The following is a 27,776-nucleotide window of genomic DNA, read 5'->3' on the forward strand; positions in this document are numbered from 1 at the left end:
GTGAAGCAGGACTAGAAAATGCATTTAAGGATTGGCTGCACATGCAGCTCGGATGGTAGAAATAGAAAATGAAACTGTGACATTTAAACTTCATTGAAAACAGAGACAAAGAAGGAGATTAGAAAATAACATGAAGATGGATGCAGCTACATTGTGGGGATGATGAGTGGATGGAACTGGCTCAGAATAGTATCGATTAATGAATTTTGGTATCACCGATCCTAAAACTGCAGGTTATAATAGCAGAATTAGAGGCCTCTTTTTTGGGAAACTTATCTTATACAATAGCAGAACAGTTTATGACTAGGTGTGTTTTTATATATTGTAACCGTTGCCATGGTAACGCTGTTCTGGGACTGCCATCTTCTGGTTTGCATTAAATAAGGTAAAACCAGTGCTTCCTATGTGTTCAAATAAATTTACATGACCCACCGCCATTTTTATCGTGTGTGATTATTTACGGTTATTGTTCTAAAACGTGGAAGTTAATTAGTTTATTTAAAGTTGAAGATGTAAACCTGTGTAATTTCGACTCATATCTAGTTTAATGTTATTTTTAATAAAAAAAACCAGTTCCGCTGCTGCCCTAATGGTATTAATTAGTATGTATATGCACACGACACCGCCACGGTGGTCTAGCGGTTAGAATGCTGGCCTTGTAATCCTGGGGTCTCGGGTTCGATTCCCGGCGTTGCCCGAATTTATAACTTGTGTTGGGCAAGGCCGTGGTCTAGGCAACACGGAGTTTTCCTCCGTGGCATCCCAACAATTACTCCATTCACACACAGAAGAAGGCAATGGCAAACCACTTCTGGATCATCTGCTAAGAACGTATATGAACAGGTCCCAGTCCGAGAAAAGGATGGAAGGATCCTGTTCATATGGACCTGTCGTCAGACAGAACACTACAAAAAAAAATAATATGCACATGATTAAGACAATTGCTTATTTGTGTACGTCATTTCCGGGGTATATTTCGAGAACTTAAACAGGGCTGTTAGAAATATCCTTAGCCGGAGTGGGGTACGTAATACAGGTTTAGTACGCTAATGTATGTGTTACAGGCTGGTTTACTATTCAGGTCGTATTTAGAGAAGTCGCATATGTGCGTAGTTATTTATGCAGATTTGCATAAGTACTTATGTTGAGTCCAGGACGACTTCTATCAGATGCGTGTAATGTAATTCCTTACTATGTGCCGTCTAATGACTCAGATTGTCCTACCCATTTTACGAAAATGCACCCAAAACACAAGACTCGGTGAGGCTATTAGGCTGTCATTACGTGTGTGTGTGTGTGGATGCAATGTGACTGTATGAGAAAAAGATTTACATGATAACCTACATGAACAGCTGATGTAAAGAAGAGAGTTTCCACTTCTCCACTGTTCATGACGAGGGGACTGATTTTGAGACCATCCTGCTTAATGATTTTTGTGTTTATCAGACCAATTGAAAATTGTCGGATATTATAAAAAAAAATTATTAACCTGTCTTTAGAAATAAGTAACACGTTAGTGATAGTGGTTAGTATTCCGGAGGTCCCGGGTTAAAATCTTGGCCTGTTGACCTGTCGTTCTGACTGAAGATTTCGTGATTTTTCTTGTCTCTGCGGAAAAGTACGGGATAGTGCCATAACCATATATTTTCCAGTCTATAATTTTTGATCATTCTGTCTTTCAAATCCGAGCTAAAACTGTGTCTAATCTGGTGAAGAATATATTATTCTTAGAATAAGAAAATTGTCCTTTAATTTTCTGTGAACACTCAAAGCATGCGATGGGTTCCACGAATCTAATAATGATTTAATTTAACGTTGGGAACTGACGAATTGGGGCCATCGTTGCCGGAGTGTACTTGGCGCTTTATTAGTGATTGTAGACTTGGAACTGACCAGTCAGTCACCAGACAGCGTTTTAAAGTTGATAGAACAAGAAAAGTGAAGATTTGCACTGTTTAAACTGCGGATATATCACAGTTTATCATATTTTACAACAAATTTAAATGTTTGTTGCTACTATGTTGGTAGCTATACATTTGCTAAGTCGTTGCTGACAGAAATATTGGAATATAAGCTTAAAGTTAGTTGTATTGAGCGTAGAATACAACATTAAGTGACCCTTAGCATCCCGGTTGTGTCTGAAGTCAATTATGAAAATGATTTCCTTCCACCGTCGGAAGCAAAGGGCAAGTTCTCGAGTTTATAGTCACTGTGACTGAGTCCTTTGAGGAATCTTCGAACTGAATATGCAAATATCGTGGTGCAGTTTGTGAATACTAATTTCTTCCCCATTGTTTGAAATCTCTAAAGGTTGAGGGGGGACAGCAAAATGCTGTAGAACGGAACCCTTTCGAGACACTCCTCCAATCAAACATTACATCGATCCTACATTGTTAACGCGTATCTCGATAACAATAGCTCACTCAGGTGTTTATTGTATATTAATTTCATATTTGTGCATACAGGACAGTTTATACGTGTTAGCAAGTGTCTATAATCAGGGCGATCCCCGCCCTGATGATCGAGGCAGCAAGGACCTTTGAACCGTTAGTAAACTTGTCAGACTTTATGGTACTTCAACCTAGAAGACAGCCAAATTATTATTCCCACTGTGAGAAGCTCTAATTCACAATTTTAAATTATGTTTTTTTTAAAGTTCAAAGGGATTTTCTAACAATGTACACAAATTAAACGACGAAGTCTTCAGTTTGGGTATTTTTTTTTTTCTGAATGCGTCTTTAGAAGCCACTAACTTTATTTCAACTTCAGACACTTCTGAGAATAATTTAAAACACATTCGCGTCTTATCGCATGTGGATTATGTATTTAGAAATCTATTTCTTAGAGTTCGTTCACATCATTCTTAGAGAATAAGACAGAGCAGAGAAGGAAAAACTCATAATCTTCCTGACACCATCTGTTTCAACGGTTGGACGAACTGAATGTAACAATTGAATATCTTTATTGCCTTTGAAGTCACCGTATTATGGTAGCTGTAGAATTCACGTCTGAGTGCATTCTTCGCACAGGAAATATAAAGTCTGCATTCGAATTGAGTTGAGTGCGGGATCTGTCACAATTGGTGCGTGAGTGCAAAGGTCATAAGCGTATATCTGATAGAGGTGATGGAGACGGCGGAAAAGAAGTCAGACTCAAATAGCTTCTTGGAGAGGAACAGTTAGTTGAGTCGTGGTGGAAGTATCTACAAAGAGAATGGGACTTATTCCTAAGATACTTCTGCTCTCCTTGACATCGCGATATGATATTAAGTTATTGTTATCGTTTCATCTTGACGATTTCCGTCTTCAGTCTTGTGGTTTAAATGAAAAAATGTCCTTTGAAGTTTTAATGGTTGGCACTAAAGAAATAAAAACGTAATATTCTGAAGTTTAATGTAAATAATTAAACAAATAACGTTTACAGTAAACGAATGTTAATAAAGGAAGAAAGTTATTTATTTTAATTTTCAAATTCAACAAGACAAGAAGATAAATTTGATATCTCAGTTCTTACAAACACAAATTAAATTATCATAGCAACGATTATAAAATAATAATTGATACAGCTTGGAGCTATGTGGTTTACGCTTTCTTTGAATATCTAACAGATGTGTTTTATTGAGATGTTTGTACTCAACTTCCATTAATAAGAATGATATACATTCACTTTGAATTATCGTCCTTTCGTATGTCACTGAATACATTTGTACGTAGCTATAGTCAAATAATTCATATTGTTCGTTGATTAAAATGACGATTATCGGACTAATTACTTCTCTACTTTTACCCTTGACAATTTGCTGAAACGTAAACAGAACGTATGTGGCCTGGAAGAGGCGAAAGGTTACAAATATTGACACTGGCTCTGGAGTTAACGTCAGAGTTGCTACTCTATATTAACTTGAACGCTATGCTCATTTGGCTTTATGCTAGATGATTTACCGGAAATGAGAGAATTACAAGTTCTTAGGTAGTCTGAATTATTATTATTATTATTTAGTGTTCTGTCTGACAACAGGTCCATATGAACAGGATCCTTCCATCCTTTTCTCGGACTGGGACCTGTTCATATACGTTCTTGGCAGATGATCCAGAAGTGGTTTGCCATTGCCTTCTTCTTTGTGTGAATGGAGTAATTGTTGGGATGCCACGGAGGAAAACCCCGTGTTGCCTAGACCACGGCCTTACCCAGCACAAGTTATAAATTCGGGCACCGCCAGAATTCGAACCCGTGACCCCAGGATTACAAGGCCAGCGTTTTAACCGCTAGACCACCTCATATTCTTATTCTTTAGTGTTCTGTCTGACGACAGGTCCATATGAACAGGATCCTTCCATCCTTTTCTCGGACTGGGACCTGTTCATATACGTTCTTGGCAGATGATCCAGAAGTGGTTTGCCATTGCCTTCTTCTTTGTGTGAATGGAGTAATTGTTGGGATGCCACGGAGGAAAACCCCGTGTTGCCTAGACCACGGCCTTACCCAGCACAAGTTATAAATTCGGGCACCGCCGGAATTCGAACCCGTGACCCCAGGATTACAAGGCCAGCGTTTTAACCGCTAGACCACCTCATATTCTTATTCTTTAGTGTTCTGTCTGACGACAGGTCCATATGAACAGGATCCTTCCATCCTTTTCTCGGACTGGGACCTGTTCATATACGTTCTTGGCAGATGATCCAGAAGTGGTTTGCCATTGCCTTCTTCTGTGTGTGAATGGAGTAATTGTTGGGATGCCACGGAGAAACCGGGGAAGCCCCCGGAGGAAAACTCTCCGTGTTGCCTAGACCACGGCCTTGCCCAACACAATGCCCGTTTCACTATTACATATTTTTATTGCTCGACGTTTTTTTTAAGAACACGGCATTTTAAACAACTGGACCAAAGTTTATAAATAAAAGAAATCAATACATTTCCCGCAAATTGTTTTTCCAAGAGTCATTTATTTTTGTTTATGCAATTCTTTTACGACTCGCCTTCAGCGAGAATCATATCAGCCTATTAATTTTTGAACGCATACAATTTTTATGTAAACCATTTTGCGATATGACGTATGTATAACTGAGTGCACAGAAAAAATAATTTTCGATTCTGCGAAGCGTGATTAACTTTGTAAAAAAAATAGATTTGTATGTGAAACAAATTAAAGTCAAAGTTAATGTGATACAAAACGGTAATAAAAATATTTTGAACATATCTCTGCTCCACGAGATATTCCATATTAATACTATCGTTTTGAACGAGTGCATCATTATTATATAATGCCCACAAAAAAAATGGTGAAAACTTCACAATCTCAAGGCACACCTGTCGAAGCTATACAGCGCACTGAAATGTTGCATCCTCCAAATAACCTTCTTAGCTTAGTGGTTATTATATGTACCATCTACTTTAATAATCAATAATGCTACACTATGCATTTATGGTTTCATATGTTTCTCACTGTATACGACAATTATTTCCTTAAACAGCGTTAACCATTTGATCTGCGTAATGGTCAAGTCCTGTGTTTTCTTAGCGGTACGGGCTGAATTCTTAAATACGGAGTTGAACTAAAATATCCTTGGCTGTGGAACAAAAACATTGACTATCTTTAACATAGCTTTATTTTTTAGTAACAAAGTTTGTGCTTAGCATAAACCAGTTTCTGAAAATGTTTTTATTTAATCCGGTTTAATGAGCGTATTTGTTTTGACTGTACTTTTAGCAGCGAAATGACTGTAATAAAAGAAATAGATGGAAAGCGAGAGAGAACGGTCGGAAATGAAGTAGGAAGATGAAGACACGCAAACAGAATTCTTAAGTCTTTTAAATTTTCTATGATACAGTAAAAAGAGAAAGTTTATTTGCAAGTCACATGGAAGAATGAATAAAAAGTATTTCGAAGTCGGGGAGTGTAGGTTTTACGGCGTCTGATACCGAAACGACGCTTTGTGCAAATGACGCACACACGGACATCAAAAGAAGGAAACAATCAAAGAATTCTTGCCTTTAAAAGGGATTCGAATTTGAAGACAATTAAGGGTAAAAAGTGAAGTCGTATTTATTCTTTGTCACTACGCCATACAGGCGTGTAGGATGGATGAAGTCTTTCTTAACCCAGTTATTAAATGGAGATGAATTTTAAACCGTTTCCCTCCTCTGTTTGTTTGAACCGAAGAATGTGAATGGTTGTTAATTAAATTTTCTTCGCATTGTATTTAATAAATAACACCCAATATTTCATCTGTGTTCACTGTCATCTTTATGGCGTATATCGCCGTGGTCATGGAGAGGGAGGGGTAAAAGTTTCCTTGAGGCAGATGAATTCAATTAATATCTTCAAACCGTTTTTCCTTAAAATTCATTTTAATATTATCCACTAAACTGTGCCTAGATCTTGTGAGTGTTTCTTTCCCTTTAGGTCTTCGAATCAAAATTTGGTATGCAATTTTTATCTATCCCGTGCGTGCTACATGCCTTGGTTTCCTTGACTTTGTCATCGTTGTAATATTTTACGAAGAGTACAAATTATTGAGCTTCTTATTATGTTAATGTATATATTCTTTCCTAAGGATGAATGTACGCTCGATGTAAAAATGTTCGTCCTGATGACGGAAGCAGCAAAAACCTCCGAATCGTTGATAAACTTATAGCAGAATACGTAGCGTAATTACCCAAAGGACGGTCATCTACACACTCGTCGCCGTGAGAACCTGAAATCTCGCCTACAAATGAATGTGTGGATGTGATTAACGTGTTTAATGGATTTATGAATGCATGGGCAGATAAAACGTGTTCATATTTCGTCATGATTTTAAAATACATATGTTTATGTATTAAGCAGGAAACATCATAGAAAAACTTTACAGCATAGTAAAATTTTGAATCGAATATTATCTAAATGGCAACATCAAATACAACTGAAGATTTGCTATTCTGTAGAGGACTATTGGACTACGTAACTGACACAAGGTAATTTTAAAAACAGTGAAATTGTTTAATTTTGAGATAGACTTTAATAATATCACTCGCTTGCGATCTGTTATTAATTTGGTAGTAACCAATGTTCATGTTCGTGGCGGTAGATTTCTATTCACGTCATGGTACACTGGTTGAGAAACATTGTATTAAGTGATCAGTTGCTTGTCATTCTGTCTAAGCGATGTAATGTCGGAATGTGTAGCCCTTCGTAAGAGGACCGTCAGCTTTATCTGGCCCTGTTACCGCAGTCTCGAGTGCCTGCAGCTTTGCCACATGAAAGGCCTGTAGCTCTCTCTCTCACATTCTTGCACGGCTTTTTACTATTTACTCTTTCACATTCTCTCTTCGCTCTCCATGAGAAATTACAGTTTCCTACTACTTATCTAAATTACTTTATATTCTAAAGTGACTTTGGTAGTAAAACCAGAAGGTTCAACACCGCTGATAGAATTGTGCGTCATTGAACATGATAATGCTCCATTTCCAACCACCTTCCATCCTAACAAATGTTTTCTTAAGATCCATCTCAATGCTGACTTCCCCTCCCAGTTTCGTTGGAAACTTATCGCATCTAAGATACTTTTAAATGACAATAATATTTTTAAATTAGATTATAGGTTAAATTAAGGCTGTTTCGTTTCGGAAAATTTTATCTTTTATTCAGGTCAGTAACTGTTACATCCCCATGCCCTATTCAGTGGCCTTAATACTGAAAAGTGCAATTGTATTTAGTGTTTAAAGGAAGGAAGGCTACATATTTCAGGATTCTGGATGTAGGGGGAAGAATATATTAATTAAATGATGAGAGGTTTCATAATTTATTCTTTTAACCTAATATTATTTATATAATATAAATAAACTGTAAGATGATCGGAATATGTAGGACGAATGTAGAAAGCTTTGATCAGTCAACCTGAAATGACTGTGGAGTACCTAGGCATAGATAGAATGACAATATTAAAATGAATTTTAATGAAGATATATGTGAATATTTCTATTTGACTGGGCTGGCTTCGCTTACAGAAATTGCAATTACTAGACTACATTAGAATTTAAATTCTCTTTTGAATGCTACGAGAATTCAAATTACAGTCTTCACACTGAGCTTATTTTCGTTTTATTATTTAACTCATTTCCCTTTATGTCTGTATTTTGAAGTTTTATACTGCAATTTGGTTGTAGGAGGGGGGGGGGGCTGTTGATTTGTAAAGTCACGTTGCTCATTTAATAAGTATGAGACAGGAAATGGAGTTGATGTGAACATGATGTGATGGAAAGTACCGGAGTGTTCCTGGATTTAACTCTGCTATTTCATGGGTGTGTGAAAACTTATCCTTCTACAGTGACTTGACAAAGGGCCGCTGATTGACTCTACACCATCTTCTTAGGAACGATCGAATTCATACATAAAACTGCACAGACTTTTTGGATTTACTCGTGACATCTGAGGTAGAAGAGTTTTACGTTTTGCCGTGATCGAATTTGCCACTTTTGAGTTCCTGCGTTTATCTCGACGCCACAATTTAACAATTTTATTTGACTTCAGTTATCTGTCGAAAATCATTCAAAGTAACAAAAGACATTTTTTTTACATAGTACATATTTGTACCACAATTAGAATAATCACGTGTCTGTCCTCCATAACAGTATTTTAACTATTAACAAATTTCTATGAAACTGATCCAGTAGCGAGCTCATGTATTTTCAGTGGACCTTATATTCTATGAAAAGTAGAGAATTCTTCCCGTTATCTAATTGCCAATATTAGCCTCTCAAGGAGGCCTGCGCTAAATTACACAAGGGATTCTTTATTCTATTTATTTCCTTTCATTTAATAGGAAGGTGTCATTTGACGATTTTTTATTGTTTCCTCCAGTGCTTCATATAGTTCATTGATTTCTTGGGCGCCGTGTAGTTCACAACCACGATCCTGGTGCATTTGCAACCTTAATACAAGATTAAGCACCTGTCTTTATGCATTGAAGTTAGTGTATAAGAAAGAAACATTTATTCAGCAGAGTCCAAATATTTTATTAACACTGTACAATTTGTGTGTACATCCTGAATAGAAAGGTTGAATTTGGAGGGCTGAAAATTTTCCCTTTGTTTGTTTTTTTCAAACGCATTCCAAAAGTTTACCTGAATCTTTCTTTCTATAACAAGAGACATTTTGTAAAGTATAAAATTGCGTATTTTTTTTAAACGCAGTGGGTAGGTGGGTCTAATAAAGCACTCCTAGAGAACAGAACACTCAAATGAAATTTAGATTTGTCTTCAGAACCAAGATTTTACCCTATGAAATAATTTTCGAAAGAGTAATAAGGTTTAAAATAAATTTGACTTCCATTTCCGTGTTCATAACTTCGCTCCTTTGAACACACTTTTTACGTATATCTCGGCGAAAAAAATGCGTGGTGATGGCTGTGCAAATGGAATTATAATTTCGAGCGTCAGCAGCTATTCTAAATATTAGCACACTTGGAAATGTGGTTTATAAAGGTCTCAAATGCGGAATTTCAAATTCCACAAAGAAATACTGTCCTTTATAGTCGACCCAGACTTCAGTTAAACTGGCTGAATTATTGAATTACTGATCTCTCAGTTCGGTGCTTTTCCAGATTGAAACATTTCCGCCAGTTCAACTCGTTTCGCATCCATTCTAACATAACTTTATGAAATCATTTCACCAGTTTCCCCACCCCCCCCCCCGGCATATCTCCATTAATTTTACTTTTATAATATTACAATGAAAATATGTATAATTCCCTTCCCTCTAATAAATCTCCCTCCATCCGGAATCTGAGCCATATAACAATTTATTTGTGATAAATACAAACAAAGCACAAAAATAATATTTCTGTCTTCTGCCTTCTTGCGCCGTGTGGTCTGATAGAAATTTGAAACGTTTCGGAGGTCCTTGCTACCTCCTTCATCAGGACGACGAGTCAGGACCTCTAAAACGTCGGTAAACGTCCGTCCTAACCGCGGTGATAACCTCAAATCCTACGAAAATCTTTGTTATTTTACCTACTTTTCGCACTTCCCGTGATAATTCACGTGTATTTTATTGGTGATCCTGGATAACATGAAGATTTTGATTTGAATTTCATTTCGAATAGGGATATGGACTGGAGGCGAGAAGCTCAAGGTAGAGTGCAGTGACATGCTTTTGTTGACACGACAATGAACCTTGTAGGTTGCAATTCGCTTTTTTAGCTCACTTTATGCAAGAACCCAAACAATAAATACTTTAGCTGCGAATGAATTTTTATTATAATTTTAAGAGTCTCGGATAGCTCTGTCAGCAAAGTGACGGCTACTGGTTTGTCCATCAGGTTTCGATTCTCACCAGAGGAATGGCTTTCTGATCTCGTATACGTCAAGGCTGTCTGCGGGGTCTACCTGTTTCTTACCCACTGCGTTGGAGGGAAGTTGAGACCATTCACTTTCTTCTCATCTAATTCCGATGTCTAGAATGCTTCGAGCCTCGCGTCAAAGCCAGCCAGGTCTTCATGGTGTATTTATTAAGGTACGAACTCTTCTTATACAAAGGGATATGAAGTCTTGTGTAGCAGATTTCCATTCAACCATCCACACGAGCTCAAATATCGTTCAGGCATTTGGGGTTTGTGTTCAAGTGTACTGGAAAAAATAAAAAACGAATTTACATACGTGACAAAATAAGTCTTTCAGAATGAAACGTCAGCATTGAAGCATAAGATAGAGGGTTTTCAATTTCTGGAGGAATATTAGGCGTATGATGCAAAGATGCTTTATGAAACCTGGGTGGGTTGGCGGGAGGAGGGGGTGCGTATGGTCCTCGAAAGTTTGCCTCCATTGTATCACTTATAAAATGTACTTAGGATGACTCCGAATCAAACCCAGAATATCGGTCAGAGTTTATTCTGGTTCCACCTTTTTATTATATCCCATATTTACTATTGTGCATTACAGTGTCAAAGATCAAAGGGTAGGGATGAACGTCTGTGTCTTACGTTTCTATAAATTTAGATTCCAGGATCATTGGATAACATCCCTCTCTTTTACTCCGCCAATCAACACCATAAAATCCATCTCACCACTTACTGCTTACCTTATATACGGCTTCCAAAAATGCACAAGCATTTTATATTTACCCTGAAGATGAGAACTGCAGTGTTTGGCGAAACGTTTAATAATTTTCAACATTCAACTCGGCTCACCCCCAGAAAACCGAAGTTACGCATGAACCATGCATCATAAGTTATTAATAAAATGATGGCAAAAATATAATAGGCTTTTGGTTTTGCAGTTCCACTCTGGGATTAACAAAATGATGATTTACTCAAAAGTAATATTCAGGGCACGTTTTAATTCGACAGGCACATACCAAAACATGAAATTGTCCTGAAAAACGTATGTCTGCCTGTGTGTGTATGAATGAAAATTCAAGTCTCATTCCCAGCTGTAGATGTATGTATGTATGTCGTAACAAGCTCTTATTTTTCAGTGTATGCAGTGACAGGTGGTTTTGACAGCGTGTCACAGGGCAACTTTTATTAATGTCAGTTAAAGCATTTTTGCATAAACTTAGCACTCCCAGTACATTGCCCATAATTTATTAACAGCGAATATTTCTGCAGTTTAATTCTAAAAGATTATTAATCAATTTGGAACGTGTGTTATAAAATTATAATCGAGAGCCAGGGTAAAACCTTGAGACGCCTGTTAGGATAACTAGGTTTCCGCTAGGGGAGATCTGGTACCTTTTTATAATGAAATCCCAATGTGATTAGTGTTTAAAACTGAACATATTTCTTACTTTCTGCTTATATTGTGTTAAATATGAACTTCGATGTCTGTGCCATAACATAGATGGCTAAGATGCTACATGCGTCAGCTTTTTATTTATCTCTCGTAATTTTCTCTGTCTTGATCCAATAAACAAGTGCAGTGGACAGTTTGTCAAAACAGAATCATATAAGACGTTACCATGACAATCTGTCAAGAACAATATCTTACAGAACAAAGTTACCAATAACACTCTCTATCTAAAATATAAAATTGTGGGCTGTGATTTATAAGTGTAAAAGTTGATTCCAGGGAGGCTAACAAATTCTGAATCAAATTTATTTTGACCAATTAAATACACGACGTTAATATTTTAACGCTAAATAAATAATCTTAGAATGAATAACTCAGTCAGATATATCAGAGTCATATATCTGATAATTTATCACTCCAAGTCTATTATCACATTTTAAAAAAAAAGATTGGAAACATATAATGTGACATGTAGCAGGAATCTACCGTGAAATAGTTCTCTTTAGTGAATTCTTTACATCGCGTGAAAAGTTTCTAGATTGATTTATCTTTTAAAAAACGTGTTGGTACTCTCTCGAGCAATCAACGCATGCGCTTTGAAATCACATAGGTCTCTTCTGTTCTGCTGTTACGTATCGTTTTTTGTGTCCATAAACAAATACAGAAGCGCACATTACAGCGGAAGCTGTCCCCTACCGATAACGAATTTTCAAAATACAACGCACGTTTCAAAGTGTTAGCTTTGTATAGCTAAATAGTTATGTGTAAAAGTGGAATATGATATAAGGGAAATGAAATATATTATGTCCGTAGTTAACTTAAATTAGATATCCACTTCTTATTGAAATTAAACACAATAGTTAAAATTAAAGTCTTGGTACAACACATGTCTGAAGTCAAAAATTATATATCCGTGTGAAGATTGATGAAATAAACTTTGTATCCCTGAATAAGAAATAGACGAGAGAAAAAAATTATTCCCTGTGAAATGCAATTTCAATTGTATTTTAACGACATGAGTTTATTAGATACATCGTATATTCATATAAGTAACTGTTTACAGTCTGAGAATACCATGATGTAAAATAAAGTTTCTAACCCCAGCCTACAAAAGTTTCTTAGAGTGTGCGTTTTAAATGGTGCAGACTGTACTTAATATAGGGTAGCTGCTTCTGGAAGGAACCTCTCCCGTTGTACCCCAAAGGAACCACCACTTTAATATTACAGTAATTGAGGACCATCTACACAGTTTCTATACCTAAGCTACTTCGAGGCTGTTCGTAATCCCACGGGGCACTAGACATTGTAACCCACTCACTGCTTCACTTTCTCCTAAGGTTAACGGATATTTGTATGTAGACGGAACACTATTAAACGACACCCATGTCTCATATTTCTTAATAAACTGACGAAGAACTTAGGTGTGTGCTTTCGAGGGCCGTTCTGCATTATGTCCTCAGCATCGCATATGCGTGTCTACTTTTATACTGAGAGAGATGCAGCAAAATTAACACGTCCGAGAGAGTTAAGGTGTCGTCTGATGTGATGTAGGACTGGCAGACACTCTATAGTCTGTGTGCTGTAATACCCAGGTTCGATAACATGTTACTAACTCAGTGGAACAGATTTATTACAAGCTAATAGAACAATCAACTAGTCAAGAAATTACACGGATTTTATTTAAACCGAAGGTTCATTGCCGTGTTTGCAAAAGATCTTTACCAGTCCCTGTCCTGAGCCATTTAAATCCAATCCATTCCCCAAAACCAGATTTCTCTAAGATTTGTCTTTCTCCCATCTACGCCTTTCGTCTAGTCTTTTTACTTCAGGATTTCCAACCCAAATTTTTAATCTACACAACCCCCTCCCCCATATATTCTAGTTCTGATTCCAAGACATAAAAATGTAGCTAGTAATTTATTATACAAATTACTGTCCTGGTTAAATTATAATTCATTCGTAACAGGTAACAGTGATTTATAAAACATAAGTTGTTTTATTATCCCTTCCCGAGTGACCAAGGCCTTTTTACAGTTAATTACTGTTTAAATATAGAATAAACTAACTTTATTTTACAAATCGCTAAATTAAAATACGAAACAACACTCATACTGTCTACTTAGTGTCAAAAACTTTTTTTATAAAAAAACACAAGCACACGCTGTCCGTACTGAGTAGTTTTAGCTTAGTGGTAACACTGCAGGATTGAATTTTGGATGTATCCAGATTGGAATTCGGCGTTGATACTGAGAATTCTGACGAGATTTGTCGTGGTTCTCCTCAGATCTTGAAGCGAATACGTCGGAAACAAAATGGAAGCTTGCTCAATATTGTTGCTAATTATATTTACCCCCTGTTCTGAGACATTATGTCACTATTATCCGGATATATGTATTCCCCTGAAATGAAATTTATCTGAATTTGAGTTTTATCTTTATAGTTGTAACCCTACATATGAAATGTTTTTATTGCCATAATCAATATACAGGATACTGTAATGAGTACAAATGTGACCACATCATTTAAAAAATTTCGGACCATTACAGTTCAGTGAGTGCACTGATACCACATGAGGATGTACTTTGAGTGTCAGTGAGATAATTATTCCGTTTTAATTCTTTTGAAGATTAATAATTGTCAGCTTTTTTTACATTAATTTCAGAACATTTTCATTTCCGTGTTTAAATATTAAAACATAAAATATTAATTTTGCTTAATTCCCTTGTTTTATGTCCTTACTTTATCATGGTGGACTGCATAAAATTTAATGAAATTCCACCATCAAATTCGTTTGCGTTCCTGTATTAATCCTCTGGGAAGTGATTAACATGTTTCGTTCTAATAGAATTTTCTAATTGGGTAATAATTGATCCACGCTCTCCATTATGGTTTCCCTAATGAGCCGAGTTCGTGGCTCCGCATGCACTGACCCACAAGAGACCCAGGATTTATTTACAAAGGGCGAGTCATGTCCAACTCATGTTCTGTTATTCTTACGTTAAGTGAACCAGATCAAAATTGAAGAATATCGCAACGTGTAACTTGAACTGACTCGAGTTGTATGTCACTTGTGCGTCGTGCAAGAGACGTTCCGCTATAAAGTAGGCCATTCTTCACTGTAGTCCTGTGTCTTTGGTGTGTGACATGTCAAGCGACATCTTTTCTGACATCTACTTACACACTATAATAAGCCTTTGCTGTTTACATACGATTACGATATCAAATGGATATTTTTATCATAAGAATCTTGGCTTAGAAATGGATAATGATTTACTAAAAAAAATTTTTTTTTCCATTCACACTTTATTTAAAAGTTATAAATTGATACATAAATTAAAGTAGCTTCCTTGCGAAGTGAATATTTGCTCAATAAGTCTTCTCCCTTCGTGACATGGAACCCTAATCGCTGTACACAGCTCCTGGGTCATATGAATTCATTCCACATACTCGCACTATGGTTTCTTTAGATTATTTTTAATATTATACTACCATCTATGCCTACGTCTCTCAGGGGATCTTCTCTCATATTTTCCGTCTGCAATCTTCGAAATAAGAACACAAATCCGTCTGAAGTATGTCCAGAGGGCGTACAATCACCATTCTTTAAGATCCTCTATACTATTTACACTTTATAGATTATTTAACGACGCTGTTTTAAATGTAGATTTTACACAGCTTTGAACAGGATCTCAATATGTTAATGTATGATAAGGGTTTGGAAGGAGGCGGATGAGTTTGTGGTCTATTTGAACGAGAGACTGAATAAAATAATTAAAAGAAGCTCTATTTGGAAGTCCGCTACAAAATATCTCTCGTTCTTTTCAAATAAACGTACGTTATTAACGCGTACAGTCTCAGAACATTTTTTTAAATACTTGCGAATAGCGATGTTATTGCTAGTAAACATGATTCTGAATTTCAGTTTTTGACTGCTTCTGTACTTCGTTACTTGCATTCCACTTGAAGAACTTGAGGAATTTTCTCGTCGTGCTGTAAAGCGCTTCTCTCGGAAAATTCTGTATGTCATAATAGTAACAGGAAGTCATCACTTCCGTGCTACACAGACAGATGTATAATACATTGCGAGATCCATGTTATGTCACATGAAGTCTGCTACTCCCCCTAAAATTCCTCGTAATACAGGGTCTTCCATTTTGCACGCATTGTTTTGCTTATTTCTTATGCGTAAAAAATGAAATACCCTATATTTCCATGCACTTGCAGTGAACATTTAGTGCAACCACATTTCTATTCCACTTCAAACTTATTAAACTATAACTTAGCCCTGAAGATGTCTGTCTTTGAGGATCTTTCCTTATGTTTAAAAGACCTTTACAGAAGCATGCGTACGTTGTATTTGAGTCAAAATAATAAGAATTATATTCACATGGTGGATCAAAGACGCTGTGATATTGGTTAACGTTCAAGGATTCTTTCCTCATTTTCAAGGTCATTCATTCTGCCTCATAACCCACGATGACCTGACCTACGCGGTCCTCCCCAGCGTTATGAAATCTCATAGCTCGTAACGTAATTTTGGAGTTGAACCTCATTAAAGTCACGTGAGAGTGTAAGGGTACAGAACGAGTGGAAAAACACACTTCCATTACAGGCCAGAAAGTAAGTTGAAGTTATTCACTGGAACTTAGATTGGATATTGAAAAACTGTTTTAAATTAACATTAGTAGGAGGGAATGTAAGAAATAAAGACTGTTTTACTTTGCTTCAGCTGTGATTTTGCTAGTGTTAAAATTTATAACTGATGTATACAGCGTGAGATGTTATAGACGTGTCTTGTCTCTGGCTAGACACTTTTGGTGACATATATTTTATAAATTTATTTATTAAATTTTTTGTTGGATCTTAATCTGCAAAGCGTAGGAATGAGGGAGGCAAAAGTTAAGAATCTCAGAAATTTGCTGAATTTCTCATATCCCTCGTTGTAACGTGACCATGATGAAATCGGGATATGTGTCTACAGTCTTATACTTGTCTTCGGATTTCAGAGCAGTCAGAAACTTGTAGGAGGAAAACTTTTATAACAGAGGGTCAGGAAGACTTGTATATGTTAAGATAAAGACGCAATGAAGCAAGATCAGTGTTTCAAGGAAAGTTAAAAAAAAAAAAATAATGACGAGACTTCAATGAGGTGTGTCTGGAGTTACTCACTTATTCAAGACATTTCAATTAAGTTATTAAATCTTCAAATACGTACCATGTCAACAATTCCAGAATTGTTCTATGAAATAATATTTTTATTTGTAATTGACGTTTCTGACTCCTAGATTAATGTTAATCAAAGATTACAGTAATTAAAATTGACTTCTAATCAATTTCAATTACAGTTTAGTTCTCTGTTGCTTTTCATAACAAAGCGTGTCCAGATGAAGGAGGGATTCAATAGCTGTTGATTACTGACAGTCGAAACAGAGATCTGTCTTCAGTAGTATTTTCATGGTTTGTCCTCCTGCCACTACCTCTAATTCTTAATTTATATCTCTTTAATATGTAAATGCAATGATTGTATAATGAGCATCTCGTAAAAGAAATTTCCTTCGTTTTATGGAATGCTCAAAATTTCATTGTCACTGCCAATGCAGGTTGGTTAAATGTTTTAAGATAAATTTAACTGCACTGGTTATAATAGGTCAGTGTCAATATTAGACAACATAATACAGCAAAATTATTAAGTGGAATGTAAAACTGAAGTTTAAAAGATTGTTGGGCTGAAATTAAGACATTTTCTACAAATATTTTATCATTTTTAAAAAGGATTTATAATAATGTTGGGAAATACGTGTTCAAAGTGAAGAGGAACTTGGATCGTTACATTAGTAAGATTGGTACTCATGAATTAATAATTTAAAAAGGGAGATCTTCAGAATTATAAACACAATAAATTTACAAACATTAATGACCGTAGTCTTGGTAAGGTAAAAACTATGGTTCTTTTTATATAATTAGATTTACTCCCGCGACAATCATTAGCTCTCGTGGTACGATTATTCAATATACTACTAATAACTCGATTGATTCATTTCAGTTTAGCAAATGATCAAATCCGAAATAATAAACGATGTTTAGATGTAAAGTAACAAATTTTGTAGCAGTCTTTGTTCCATATCGGTTGAATTTCTAACAATCAATGAATCCGTTAAAAGCAGTTGTTCAGCTTTTATTACGCTCTGTGTTTTTATCGGAGAAAATTTCACTGAATGATTAGAATTTAAAATATATAATATAATTCAGGTCTATACACAAACTTTATTTACAGATGTTAAAATTTAAAATTTGCGCTATTCATCGTTACTACGATGTTACAATACTGTGCCTTCATTTACTACATGTTTCGATGCGTAGCATCATCTTCAGGTTTTTCCTTTAAAACTACTTTATATTACAATGCAAGTTTTTCAATTTATTCATCTGTTTTGTAAATTATTATAGTATGTGTTATTATAGTATGTGTTCTGTTATTTACATATAAATAAATAACTCATATGTTAATTAATTTATTCACAGAATAATGGAAAACAAACATAAGATACATAAAATAAGAAGATCAACAGAACACATACTATAATAATTTACAAAACGGATGAATAAATTGAAAAACTTGCATTGTAATATAAAGTAGTTTTAAAGGAAAAACCTGAAGATGATGCTACGCATCGAAACATGTAGTAAATGAAGGCGCAGTATTGTAACATCGTAGTAACGATGAATAGCGCAAATTTTAAATTTTAAATTTTAACATCTGTAAATAAAGTTTGTGTATAGACCTGAATTATATTATATATTTTAATTATAAAACACAAACATGACGCATTTAAACTTTAAAGATTAGAATTTACTTCTTACGCGTTTATTTTGAATTAACACTTTTCTGTTGAAAGTAAGTTTGAATTTCCATTCAGACTGTAAGAATAAACCTTACTTGTTTGCCTTCTGGAATTAATCTGTAAAGTTGTAATGACACCGTGCTCTAAAATGAGATTATATTTAAGTTTCACCTTTTACCTGGTAACTTCAGAGTTAAAGTTAACAGAAGTTAGCTCAAATACAATCAACGATAAACGAAAATGAATTAAAACAATTTACCTCAAATTCTTCCTGGAGTTTATGTTGGAACCGTCAATAAACGAGCACGTATTTGTCTTAGCCCTTCGGCTTCCAACAAGAGGAAATAATTTAATGACAATTGACGTGGGACTTGTTGATTTAAAGTTCAGCGTAACAACATGTCGGCCCTTCTTTCCTTTTAAGTGATTCTGCCTGTGTGTATACAAATTCATACAAAAGATATAATTCACTCCACAGAAAAGTAACGTAATATTTCCGATCCTCTTTTATGGATATACAAAATTATTTATCGTGTTTACAAGAGCCGTACGATGCAAGCTATGCGGAATAAGAAACAAGCTGAATGTCCATGTTGTGTCAACTTTACAGATAGATAACGACGTTTCGATTAGACATACTGTCTCCATCTTCAGTGCTGTTTATGTTTCTCCGAAAATTTGGTATGTACTTACAATTTTACGTGGCATAACAATCTAGAAGAAATCTTTTGTTACTGTTCATAAAACATTTAACAATGTCAAGAAATTACCAAAAAAAAAAAGTCAACAATACAAAATACAAAATTTCGGGACCCATGAATTCTTTCAATGTTTTCGAGAAGATTGTGGACATCTATTGAAAAGCTGTTCTGTAAATCATACCTAACAGATGAACACCAAAAGACAATTCGTTTTTATTTTTAAACTGACGTCACCAAACCTTGCAAATAATGCTGTAGTCAGAGGTGCGTTTTGAGTGGAACATCCTATAGTTATTTAATTAACATAGGACTGGGCCTATGATTTAATTTAACAAAAATCTTGTCTTGTTAATGTTGCTGCATTCTCGATGCATGGGCCCGATATTAATCCCTTTCATGGACTGTTAATGCGACCCGTGTTGAAATATGAGGGTTACGGTCAGAGGACAGCCACTTGCAGTATCCCCTAGACTAATTGCATTGTCCTTTATGCAGCACAACGGAGCAGAGCCCCTATATCGTCGTCAGCTGCTGGTATTCGCATGAACATCTCGCCAATACTCACTCAAACCCCAATGGATACACACTGTGAATGACAGGCCTACAGATGCTGCGTGTAACGTGTCTGGTCTATTACGGGGATTATTAAAAATTAATCTTCCTGATGTTGTAAACTGTTCGTAACTAACTCCACAGAGGATAATCGCTGTAGAGAAGTTAATCATTCAGAGGGTCAAGAGATTCCTCGCTTTATGGAACTGGAACGTCGTTTGCTATGTCAGCAGCGAGTCCTTACTAATCCGTATCCGGAGCCAGATGCTCACTCTCATATCATATTTATTTAATATTATTCCCCATGTAAACCGAGCGCGTTTTCCTTTCAGATTTCCCGACTAAAATTTATTATAAAAGTTTGTCCCACAACACGCCATGTAGGCGTTTGGGGTGAGTGGAGGTATAGCTCCTCTCTTCCTTGACCTCGGCACTAGATGGGGGTGAGTGGTCAGCATCACGCCCCGGCCGGCTTTACCCCCGGGAAAGGACCCCGGTACCCATTGTAGAGGAGGCTGGGTGGGCCCCAGAGCCGGTCTGGACGCGGAGGCTAGAGGAAAAATCCTCTGCCCCCGTCGGGGATCGAACCCCGGTCGTCCAGCCCGTAGCTAGTCACTATACTGACTGAGCTATCAGTCAATCCCTACATTTATGTGATATCTATTGTTTTTCTTGCCTTCATGCGTTCTTGAAGATGCTAGGATAACATTAACATTGATCTCAAAAGAAATATGCGAAGAAAATGTGATCAGAAGGAGGTTGCCGATGAATATAGGTTTTTGAGGCCCTTACAACGTGAAGGTGTCCACAGCGATCTTCTGTGACGCCCTGTGGATACTGACGTTACGGAGGAAAGTAATAGAATGCAAATCCTGTGGGCGAAATTAAAATTTTATTTAATTTCGATTTTTAACAAATTATTATTTTAATATTTCTGTTGATTTTGTTGTTTGTTGGGCACAGTAGGCCTTAGTGTCTTCCCCTGAGTGATTAGCTTCACTCCCGCTTTATCCCCGAATAAGGAACCACTGTCTATTGCATAAGAGGACCCCAGACCTGGCCTGGACTCTGTAGTGAACACAAAGTTCCTAGATTTGTCTCGAATCGAACCTTTGTCATCCAGCCCGAAATGTAGTTACTACACTGACTGAGCTGTCTTTTGTTTATTATGTTTCATCTGAATAGGATAAATGCGTTTAGGTCTTCTTTAAGCTAGTGTTGTTTTATAATTAATATCGCTGTAAGATGGATTCTAATAACTGTCTCATTCCTGGGCTTTTAATGTTTGCTTTGTTCCTCTATGAGAATTTTATAAAATAATTTACTTTCCTTAAGAAAATTCGCGTTCTGTACTTCTGTCATCACTAAAATCAGCTTTTCCTTCTCTCAAAGATTTTACGCCGTGTTTAGTATTCTGATTTGTCACGGTGCTAAACTCAAATCTTCGTCGTACATTTTCTAAACGTTCTTACATGTTATACAAAACGAACATGCCTCCTCTGTTCACATCAGTCTTTTATTTCATGCAAAACAGCTTCCTTCCTCACGTCTCCACTTTTCCAAAAGTCCTGTTAAACTCCACAGGGGACCATTTCCAAGTTCTCCGATCTTTTACATGAAAGGGAATTTTAGTCTTTCATTACGAATTCGCTATTCCACCAATGACAACATTGAAATTAAAGTAAGCAGTCTAAGATTTGTTCTGTTGTCTCTAAATACTTATTTAATTTTGGTTATACAGCAACGTTTTATAGCATAAAAGTATAAAATGCCTGAAATAAGTACCGTATTTACTTATGAAGAGCTTCATTCCTGCGTCTATACCATGCATTCGCGGCTATTATCTAAATATGGTTCTTAAGCCGGCTTTCGCGTGTATTTGCATGTACGACGAACAGTTAACCGCCTGGAGTCTAATCGCAGTGGACGTTAGTTCACACATACACACACAGTCTTTCTCTGCGTTAAGTCCCTGGAAGAGAATCCCCGTTGAATGTGGCTTTCTTGTGTCCAATTCTATTAAGACCCTTTGTGAATGGTGGCAGGTCCCACGGGTACAATTTAATTTGAAGGGACAATAGAACCTACTGTTGCAGACTAAAACTGTTATATGACAAAACCAGCGTAAAATTCCGAAGTGAGCAATTATTTCCAAGATTCGGATTTTTAAATCAATAGTACAGCACTGATTTCCTTGAGGTTAACTCATATAATGCTTTGATCTACATAGCAGGACTTCAGTTTCAAATTAACTTTGTTGAGTTGCGTTTGTACACTTAGCAAGGTTAGGCTGAAGTAAGGTAGACTTAAGATAAGATACATTACGTTAAGATTTTTTAGATAAGGTTATGTTTAGTTTTGTTAGGTCAGGCCGCGTCATGTTAGGGTAGCTTAGGTTTTGTAGAATTATGCTGACAATTATAAGACGCAGATTCGCTCGTCGTCGTGACGATTGGCATCGCGACGCTCGGCATCGGTTTACCAATGTCGTGTCTTGCGTCGTTCTTCGTCTGCTCTATAGGAGGTGTCTTGTTTCGGCGTCACAACGGGCTTCGTCGCGGCTGTCCTTGTGGGTTTGCAAGTGTTTTGTCTCGTGTCATCCCGAGGGTCACGTATCGTTGAATATCATAAAAAATACTATCCCTAAACCCAATATCTTCACCGATTCTCTAACACATGACATTTTTAGGGTTAGTTGCATTAGTTTCTTCATTTTTTTCCTTTGGGAACAAACAACTTTGGTCTTGTCGCCATTCTTCTAACACGATTACTTTCTGAGCTACAGTAACTGTCCTCACCAGGATTCGAACTCGGTACATTCTTCCGGAGTTTTTATCCTTCTATATTATATTTATGGTCTCAAGGAACAAGCATGCCATGTCTGGTGTAACTCTGTTTTCCCGTTCTCGAGTTTTAAGTTAACAAACAAAAAATATAATTTCATGAATCCACCTACAATTTCAAAATTATAGTACATGAGATTTCTATTGCTACTCTGTATATTTAGAAGCATTTTTCTCCATATGACACAAAATTTGAGCTGACGTAACAAGAGACAATTTCATAATGAGGAACATCATAATTATTTCTTTACATCGAACATTGTTAGCGTTATCGCATTAATGGCGGTGGAGTGGCTAGACATGTAGCACACACGAGCTATGTACTTGAGCACGAATATAGAATTTTAGTCGGGAACCCCGTAGGGACAAAAGAGCCACTTGGGAGACACTGACGTGGATGGGAGGACAATATTAAAATTGACTGAAGATATATAAAGGCTGTGATGTGAATTTTATTCAGGTGCCTCGACTTGTGGACTGTTGTAAGTTTAAGAATATTTTTTTAATATTGTTTTTTGTTGTTGACAGTTTTACATAACCCTTGAAGCTGTATGCTATAAGCCACATTTGACACCTAATGGAACTGTTTACCTGTTATAAAATTATCTTCGTAGTGCAAAATGGCGACATAAGAGAGACCATAAGCCTTTCTGTGTTTTTGTACTTTGGGAAACACTAGAGAACTAATATCTGTGGCTGCGAACAGAGAAAGTTATCCAATTATAATTTTTGTTTTAAGTAATCATGTAAATTGAAATGAAATTTCTTACGAGATATTGAAATTTACAAATGATTCGGTTGTGGATAACGTAATCAAATATTTTTTCCACGTCATCTAATCTGTCATTTATTAATTTCAGTACTATAAGTTAAATGAAAAATTGCATTACTGCTCTCTTGCTAGTCATTTAAAGTTTTTAGATTACAATAAATCAGAGAATGGAATGTTGTTTCAATTACAGAAAATATTCAACTCAAACATGTGTTGTCATTAAACCTATCTAGAGTTTCCTAGAACCAGTTAGGACGTGTGACGAAGAAACATCCTTATACCTGCCATTAAGAGACAACAGGTCTTACACCCTGTCCAAAATAAGGAAATTTATCTCCGCGCTCCAAATACACAACGTCATGGTGGTATGAAAACTTTGCTTTTACCCTGAAGCTGGGTCAGGCATAGTCAGAAACCAAACAAAGACTTTATTTTCCAGCAAGGTTTTTGGTTACTGTGATATGTACCACTAAAACCAGCGCACATGAGGTTGGTCTTAAATAAATAATGTGTTAAACAACACGCTATGCTTAACAGGGATTTTAATGGCATTATGGCACCTTTTACCAGTTTAAATGTTACAGGCCTTGTTAGATTTTTACATGCATTTTCAACGTGTAGAAATTTAAACAAAATGCTGTTCTCTGAAATGTATCGTGCCGGTGTGTTGTATGAGTTGGTCACCCTGAAAACTCCGTCTGTGTACACCGACTCTTGGGAAATTAACGGCTGTTCGTCCAGCTCGTTTGTATTTTGAGTAGAGTTGGGATATACGAACGACGGTAGAACAGCAGCGGACCTGATCATTAAATATTGTATCCATTAGTGACTTTGGTTCATAATTCAAGCGTGACTTTCGAAAGACGCACGTGCGACATTTGGACGCGGTTATGAAGAAATGATCTGACAGACGTTTTATTATTTTAAAGAAGAAACACGTACGACAAAAACAACGATTAAGCTATTGGATCGACTGTCTTCCATTTCACAAAATGGACCAAATCACAAAATATAAATGTATTTACTAGAAATTATGAATTTCCACTTAACTGTTATTTCAGTATTGTCACATCCTTATTCAAATTCCTTTATTACTTTCTGCGTTGATGTGTCCATGTTTTCTTCGGAAGCTGAAGTAACTCGCACCATGGAGAAAAGTCCCTCTGCAGAACCTAACATTTCGCTCAGCAAGTCTGACTCTGTTCACAAGGGTCTGCCACCGGTTCGTGTCCTGAGCCATAAGAATGCAGGTCACACTTCAAAACCCTATTTCTCTAAGATCCATTTTAATATTATCCTCCCATTTACGTCAAGTTTTTTTCTGAGTGGTCTCTTCTCTTCATTAGTACCAACAAGAATGTCGCAAGTCTTTGTCTCCCACCCTCCTTTTTTTGGTCACCAAATATTTGGGGTGGTGAGTAGAAATTATGGGGGTCGTCATTGTGGGCATTTCTCCAATCGCTTATCAATTCACCCCTCTTAAGTCCAAATAGTCTTCTAACTATTCGGGTTCTCAAACATCCTGAATCTGTGTTCGTTCCTTAATGAGAGAATCGTGCAAGGCTTACTCATCGCCTTGTTGATGGAGGCAGTAAGCGTCTGCGAAACGTCGGTGATTTTCTATCGGGCTACACGGCTCAACAAACAAGAAGACAGCCATCTTCGACTTTTTGTTATCCTGTAGAAGACTCCACCAAGGGCACATGCCAGACTGCATTGAGTGTAGTCACAAGTGGTCAGTGTCGAAAGGACTCGAATAAAGACAAAGGCGTTGACGGTGTGAAAGGAGGGAACAATAATGTCACTGTTTTTGTGTCAAGGCGATGTCCCGGGTGATCTGTACGGGCGTGAAACTGCTCCCAAGTCTTCTCGATGTTCAAGAAACGCGTAGAATCTGGTGGGAATAATTTTTGGATGTAAAAAGAGTAATAAGAAAATTACATGATGGATAACTTCGCGGTTTGTCCTCTTCAACTGATATTATCTCGGTGATTAAACTCATACGGGCAAGATGAGCGGGACATGTAGCATGCACAAGGAGATATGTAATATATGTGTGTGTGTGTGGACCAGCTGGAAGAACTGGGAATGGATGGAAGTATAATATTAAAATAGATATTAGAAAAATAATTCTTGAGTGTTTAGACTGTATTAAAGTGTCTCAGAGTAGGGTCTTATGACAGGGTTTTGTTAACATGGAAGTTAATTGCCTGGGTTTGTAAAGGACTCGAAATTTCTTGATCATTTAAGTTACTATCAATTATTTATGTAAGATTAATCGCCATGAACTTGCTTATGGAAGTATGTTGGAGGCTTTCTTAAATCATTTTGAAAATGTAGTATTCTGTTGTTTGTTTTCCGAATATTATACGAATTCTTTTTGTTCTGTAAATTCTGACCAATCAATAACAGGTTTCTGGATGTAAAACACGGTTAACTAACTTACAAAACATGTCCTTTGTGAAGATCCATTACATAGCTCTACTTGCTAAAAAAACTGACATCGTTGATAAAATAACAAGCTAGCGCTCAAACAGATTGCTTACGACACATTATCTTGTTGCATTAAAAATATACTGAATATATTCATCAATTTAATTAAAAATTTATAAACATTATTTGCCGTTTTTATAACAACAACTAACATATTCCGGTTTCATCAACTCAGTCCAAATGCAAGAAGGAACGTATGAGATCTTAAATCCTTCAAATTATTCAGTCTAAGTTGGAAGAAAAATTTGAATTGTAAATTTAATATTTATCAACATAATCGCCCGTTTATGTCCATAATCTTCACTAATATGGATGCTGACTACCTTGAACTTTCCAGAATCAACCTTCAACATTTCGCACCGCTGCCATGTTTGTAATGTTTTACACATGATCTGATCAGAACCAGAGTGGCGTAAGTCAAGAACACAGAATGATTAAGTTATACCACCGTTTTTGTAGTTAATAATGCAATCTGTTGAGAGGTGAAGTGGTCAATTTGGCTGATACCTCTGAGGAGATCATGTAGAAACATTTCAAATAAAATCCGTCTGGTTTATCGCCATACAAATTCCATACGACCTTAATGAAAGAGGTTGCTAGAAACAGGTGAGTTGATATAAGTAAAATATTAAAATGGATCTTGAATAATGAAACGTGAGAGCGTGGACTGGGTTCATCTGGCTTAGGGTAGAGTCTTATGATAGCTTTTCGTTACTCTCTTTCGTAAAGGCGTGTTATGTTGGTACCGTGTTGTAATAGCGAGTAATTACGAGTTTGTTGATTTAGCGAAGATGAGTGAAAGTTTACATTGGTGCTCCTAGGTAAAAACGCGATTGAATTATGCAGTTAGCGAGTCGTTGCTGGAAGTCGAGTGGTCTCCTTCATTGTGACATATTACGCGATGCAGAGGGAAGCGAAGCTTTTACTTTCCAAATTCGTTTAGGCCCCAATTACAGGATGCTGTAATTAAGTTAACATTATGATTGTGAACAAACCTTTATGCAATAAGAACACGTGGATTATGGCCCAGCTCTGTATACAGTATCGACATGGCTTGGACTGGAATAGGTTAAGGACTGGCTGTGTCATAGGTAATACCGTACAGACAACGTTAAAAATTGTCCAGCATGTTTACCACTACAGCAGTTTTTTTTTCTGTTTCTTTCTCCGCAATAAAAACTGTTATGGTTACTAACTCAGGGTTCCTCAACTGGTAATCCGCCAACCGCTTCCGGTCCTGACATTAAATCGCACTTAGCTTAAGAATAAATGCGTAAGGTTTTAGGTAATATTGCTAATCCCGATTAAAATTATTTTCCTACATGTTATTAGCAGAAGAAATGTTTATAGGGGCATGTATTATTTAATACGCTTACGTGCATAATTTTTAATTACGACTCTAATCGTATTAATATTATTTTTTAAATTTAAACTTATTTACTTCTTGAAAATAGGTTAATGTTTATATCGTATTTGAACGTGTTTCGACTAGCTAGTGTTTTTATAATTATTTATTTACGATGTAAAATAGGCGAGGTGAATAAACTGCTGCTATTTCGGTCATGTAGCTGTATGTTACATATTTGCCTCGTAGTAGGAACACGGTTGAGAAAAGGATTTCACGAACGAGAAATATATATGTAGCTTAACAGCTGCAAATCCGAAAAATTCTTAAAAATTACTCGAGAATTTAATTTATTGCAAATCTAAAACTTCTTGACGATGGTGAAGAGTCAGTTGAATAAAAATTTTCTTGGATATTATCCATCGTCTAGTAAATATAAAACGTAAAAAACGACGTTTCGGA

General features: G+C 36.4%; 1 protein-coding gene across 3 annotated transcripts in view; it reads left to right on the forward strand.

The window, feature by feature from the left end:
* LOC110834658 (uncharacterized) overlaps positions 1-27,776 on the forward strand; it is a 193,637-nt gene that overhangs the window by 72,843 nt on the left and 93,018 nt on the right. For 2 of the 3 annotated variants that reach the window (XR_015537270.1, XM_022074054.2), the window contains exon 2: positions 10,299-10,492. The exons of the other annotated variant lie outside the window; for it this stretch is intronic. The gene's annotated coding sequence lies outside the window, so the exon portion shown is untranslated. The remainder of the gene's footprint in view (positions 1-10,298; positions 10,493-27,776) is intronic. 3 annotated transcript variants of the gene reach the window in all.

The sequence above is a fragment of the Zootermopsis nevadensis genome, unplaced genomic scaffold (assembly GCF_977971745.1).
Source record: "Zootermopsis nevadensis isolate Lab colony 2312 unplaced genomic scaffold, Znev_1.0 Znev_ptg000027l, whole genome shotgun sequence".
In the NCBI taxonomy this organism is placed as follows: Eukaryota; Metazoa; Arthropoda; class Insecta; order Blattodea; family Termopsidae; genus Zootermopsis; species Zootermopsis nevadensis.